The sequence below is a fragment of the Delphinus delphis genome, chromosome 6 (assembly GCF_949987515.2).
Source record: "Delphinus delphis chromosome 6, mDelDel1.2, whole genome shotgun sequence".
NCBI lineage: Eukaryota > Metazoa > Chordata > Mammalia > Artiodactyla > Delphinidae > Delphinus > Delphinus delphis.
The window spans coordinates 62,215,352-62,221,351 of record NC_082688.1 but is presented as its reverse complement, the minus strand read 5'-3'; positions in this window follow the sequence as shown (position 1 = coordinate 62,221,351).

The following is a 6,000-nucleotide window of genomic DNA, read 5'->3' as shown; positions in this document are numbered from 1 at the left end:
GGGTGTGGCCTTTCCCTGCTTCATTTATCTAGTTTGACTCACTCATGAGCCATGCTTTTACTGGTCTTTAGAACTGCCCAGTGTTTTGCATAGCGAATGAGAGTTTACTCCTTTTCCCCGTTTGAACTCTAACCTCTTTCCCTGGTTTCCTTTACCAAGATTTAACACTTTTAGCTTTGTATCCTGATTTGCTCTCTAACGTGGTTTTTTTGTGATTAACTCTCTGGTCCTTTGACTTCGGCTGTTGAGCATGATTTGTGGTTTTACAGATTTTTATTATTGGCTTTGATTATTAAGAAAATCTTCAGTGATGATGCTATTATCTGGTTTATCCCTTAGACCTTTATGATAGTTCTCGTCATTTTACTCCTCCCATTGGGAAGGAAGAGTGCTCTTACATTGCAAAGCTAACATGGGCAGATAAAACTGTAGGTATGAATGCTAAGGTAAGGGAATTATTCTGCAATAGAAAGCTCTTAGATGGAATATGTTAAGAGTATATAACTATAGAATAACTATGACTAAAGGGAAGTTATACATAAAAAGTGTTTTATAGTTACTTCTTCAAAGGGAATCTAAGTATAATGTGAAATAGGATAGACTTTCCTTCTTAGGAACACAAGCCTCCACAAAAATGTGAAAATCCACAAGAATTTTAATGTTCCAAAGTTCTATACATAGTAAACATGTGGAAGAATGTAGATTCATGATAGATTTTTAAAAAATAAATCATTGAACTCCCACTGAATTAAAATGTACTCTATGATAAGTAGTACATGTGACTCTAAATGGTATCACTAGCCATCATTTTGCCAACGATTGTTTTCTCATTGATTGATAGGACAAACCTAGTAGGAAAAGTGGGTCAGGTATAGTTACATTTTAAACTCTATTCGTATTTATATTGGCTTTGTTTTTCATTCTATAATAAATCTACCAAAGTAAATCATGAGTTTTCTGTTACTAAATCTGTAAGGGAGCTAAAAGAAAAAAAGTGACATATAAATATTCCTTTTCCAGTTTTTTAAACATAGCTCCAAGTGAAATTTGAGACAGCAAATTAACAATGTTTCAGAAAATATTGATGTCTAAATAATTCTCTGTGTACCTTGATTGGTTTCCAAAAACTAAATTTAAAAAAAAGCAGAATCTGAATTTAGCACCTTTCCATCATTCTGAAGACTTGACTCTTACTCTAAAGCATGTATTATAAAGGCAAAAGCTTGTTTTGCTTTAAAAGAAAAAAAAAAAAAAACAACAGAATTATTAGCTGTATTACTGTGACCCTGAGGACAAAAGAAAAACAACTGTGTTCAGTTTGTCTAATTCACTGCTGGCATTTTGTGTTAACAGTCCTAACATGCAAGTTGCACTTTTAATGCATTTTCTTGCAAGAGTTTTACAATTGCCATAGGAAATAAGGATATGAGAAGCTCAAAATGTTCTGAGTTCAGGAGTGGTTTATATAAACAACTGAAAGTCAGCAAAAGGGTTTCCAGAAACACTTGTCAGATTTCTGCTCACAACTTATTGGCCAAAATTTTGTCCCATGGCCATGCCTAGCTACAAGGGTGGTTATTTAACTTCTGCAGGAGGGGTCGTCATTAGAGAAGTTAGTTGGGAATGATTATTGGATTGGTCATACAACAGTATATGTACCTATATTATATGCCCATTAATAGGTCATCCTTAATTTCTTCTTTCTTCATTATAAACATATTCCTTTTCTTAACTAGTTATTGTAATGGTAATAACATAATTTATCAAGCATTTCTGTGCGCTAGGTCATATTTCAAGCCCTTTCCAAACAATTCTGAGGCAGATTTCATTATGCCCATTTTACAGATGAGAAAACTGAAGCACAGAGAAGTAAAGTTAGTTATTTCAAAGTTTATACATCTAGTAATTGGCAGAAGGAAAACACTCTGAAACCAGAGTCTTTACACTTTATACCACTCCTTAATTGTAGGTTACTGACTGTGCCATTTTGCTTCTTAAATGTCTTTCTTTTCCCCTTTTGTATTACATTATTCATGTTTTAAGTAGAATTCATTATTTTTATTTGTTTTGCCTCAAAAAACCTTAAGCCATTCATTCTTTGCAGCAAGTGTAGATCAGATCATTTTCTAAAACATAATTCAGAAAGACAACTTGGCCACACTGTCTGTCATGTGGTACAAGCTACCCAAGAATGCTTCATTTTTCTTATTTGCAAAATGATAGATTATTCTTCATGCCCTCTAGCAGCCCTTCAAGATCCATCATCATATAATCTCTGAATTAAAAAAAATATCAGATCTTTGAGGGTCCAGAAGAATATAGTCACCTCAGTTCGTTTTTTGTGAGGGACAAAATTTTCAGATGGTTTGAGAGTCATCACTAGTAAATTTGCAAACAATCTTCAATTAAAAAACACAAAGATAATGCTTTGAGGGGAGGGAAAGTGATAAGGAGCTGGAATGCATCAGCTATTAAGGAGTAGGAGGTCTCCTGACTTCTCACGTATATTCCTTTGCATGAGAGGGGAAAAATGCAGAGTTAATAGCTAAAACCATGTTTGATTTATAGGTGGATTTGGCTGATGTAAAAATAATTGTAGTAAATTACTCTGAGAATAATCTAAAAACATCAAGAATGAAGCATTTCTTTATTGGTACACGATCCCTCATTAGTAAAGAGTGAAATAACACAGGCTTTGACAATTCTTTCTCCCACGTCAGACAAACAGGCATGATGTTAATGACTTGAAGGAATGCCAACTTGAGGCAATGTTTGGAATTTAACTAGCACTCATAAATACAGGTGGATGTCATAGGATCCCAGCACTGGCTCTGGTTTGGCTTGGCCAGGCCTTAGGTTAAGCATGCTACACAATAATCCAGAATAATAGGTGACAAGATTTGAAAGAGTGTTGTTTAGCATTTATGGGAATGCTCTGCTAAACATTTAAGCAATGGTAACTGTGGTTGCCTAGAAATAGTGTGAGATGGATGTACCAGTCAGCCAAATCCAAACAGAAACTATATCCTGCTGTGCAAGGAATTAAAACCCTGTGCAAATCTAATTCTAATTCCTTTTCTCTCCTTGCTTCATACCACTATTATATTTCCATATTTACTCTGAGAAATCCTTCTTCTGCTTTGGAAAACATAGATAGCATGATATTGGACCATAACAATACATGTTAGCTATAAATATAACTATATGCAAACAAATCTTATTTTGGTACATCTCAGGCCAAGAAGAGGTACTTTGAGTTAAGCATAATATTTTTGTGCTATAATCTGCATGCTGTAAGTTTTGGAGTCTGTAATGCTTAAGTTAGAATCTTAGATCTGACCATTACTATTTGAATGAACTTCAGTAATTTATTTAGAGATTTAGCTGGGTTCGAAATAGCATGGATTTGCTACTGTACCCATGGTCATTAGACAGCCCTCAGCAGAAGAATATTCTCAATTCCATGAGATGCAGTTTCTGGTATTCAGCATCTGGTAGTAATCATGGAAATAGGTATTCTCATTCTCTTTAGTTTTTATTCTGATTCTGTTAAATAAACCTATCCCCTTGGAACAAGTAACAAATAGATGCTGTGTTAGCAAGGAATCTATTGACAAACTCCAAACCACCAATTTATTAGCATTATCTTAAATAGTTCTCTTGGAAAATGGTCCAAGATTAAACACGATTTAATAGTGGAAAGATTTATGCACAGATAATTGAATTATACTATGTCTCCCTTTGTAATGAGAAAACGAATAAAATAAATCTCCCTAAAATAATACTTTTGATATTTCCCAAGGATATATTTTACAGATTTTACATTAATTCAACAATACCACTTTCCACGTTAGAGCATGCTTCTTATTCAGCAACTGTCATACTGTATTGTAATTGTCTTCATTCCTCCTTAGATTATAAGCTCTTATATGAGCAAGACAAAAAGCTAAAAATATTTTAGAGATTTTTAAAATTTTTTGGCTGTGGTTCAGGTGGTGTTTAAAATATGGAGAAACGGAGGCAATATTATTGGCTACAAATGCATTTTATTGAAACTAATAATTATAAGTATTGTTATAATATCCATTTTGACAGTACAGAAAATGTATTTGAAACTCAACCACTCTTCAAACAAATGGCCATCTTATGACAAACACTTCAAGATGAAGGGTAGCTCTGAATGAGTCATAAGAGTCACTGAGGACATAAGCAAATGAGAATTATCTTGTTGAAATTAAAAACCCAGTTTTAAAAGATGGCTGATCTCCCGTTTACCAGTGTGGTAGGGAGATTACAGAGCACATGCTGACCGGTTCATGTAATATGGTTCAAGTCACCCCCCCCCCCTCAAAGTGTCCTAAGTGCTTCTTAGGAAGATCTGACATTTAGGGCTTCTTCCCAGAGTGGAGGTTTCAAGTGGTGTCACTTTAGCTGTTAGGAGCCCAAGCATATTTATTAGCACTCATCATATTTATTCATGAAGTCAAAAGGAATGGGAGTTTGGTCCCACATGAATTGTCTTAAGACATGGTTTGTGAAAATTCTGGGTAGCTGGCCAAATCCTATTGTACCCTCTCTTATAATTTAGCCCAGAACTTTCTTGTTGAGGTATCTACTTTCTTATTGGGTAATAAAAACAAGTGCAGAACTACAGCAGAGAAAGACTTAGGTAGAGGCATTGTATTAGTTAAGTAACATATTCACAGGTTTTGAAGATGAGGAGGTAGACAGCTTTGTTGGGGGTCATCACACTGCATAACAAAGTTTGCTCTGTGGCCCCCTGCAGTGTGTGTCCATCTCATATGTAAATTACATTCACTCCATCTCAACATTTCCAAATGCCTCAACTCAACACAGCATCTCATCACCTCAAAAGTCCCACATTTCTTCAGCTAAATCATCTAAATCAGATATGGGTGTGGCTTGGGTATCATCCATTCCCAAGGCACAATTCTCCATGTGCAAACCTGTGAAACTCAAGAAACAAATTACTTGCTCCCAAAATAGAGTGGTGGGGCAGGTATAGAATAACAGTCAGAGACATTTCAATTCAAAAGGGGGGAAAAAGAAGGGAAAGAAAAATAGGGGTCACCATTCTCAAGCAATTTTAAAATGCAGCTGAAACATGAGTGTTAGGTTTCAAGGCCTGAGAATATCCTCTGTGGTCGTCAGCTCTGTCCTCTGGGCTTGTGACTCCTCCCTCTGAGGTTGAGGTTCCGCCCTTGGAGCCATCCTCCCTTTTCCACCAAGGGTAACATGTATTTGCAGCTGAATAGCTTTATCAGCCTGTCTCCTCCCTATGGAATTTTGGGGTTCCTATAGCTCTTTCATTTTGACTTCTCTATCCCTTTCAGTCCAAGATGGCAATGGTTTTGCTGGTATAAAATTATCAAGGACGTTATGAGTCTCCTGTGTATGTCACAGGAATTCAATACCTTAGATAAGAAGCCCCTCCACAGGCCTTTCTTAGAGAATTTCATCTCTGTTTTTGGCTTCTGCTGGCATGGTTGAGGGGATCCATGAGTCACATGCCTGATCTCTTCAAAGAGTCCTCACTGTGACTGAATACTCTGACCTTTGGATTTTTTTGAGGCATTAGAAAAAGGTTGTCCAGACACACTCTTGGTTTTCCCACCAGAACACTCTTTCTCAACAGTGAATCTCCTAATTGTAGTGTCTTTTGCAATCTAGATAGCTAAGAATTTCCTATTTCATCAAGTCCCAGTTCCCTTTTGATTAAGCTCTTCCCCCCTTCCTTATCTAGGGACATCTTCCCGTCTCAAGATCCTACCTTAATCACATCTGTAAAGTCACTTTTGCCACGTAAGGCATTCACAGGTTACAGGAATTAGGATACAACATCTTTGGGAGATGGAGGGGGTGGGCCATTATTTTTTCCTACCAAAGAATGTGCTACACAAATGAGTTCCTGGAGAGCATGGTTGGTACCTTCTTCCATTTTTTATCACCTGATCCTAGCACAGTTATTGCCTGTACCTA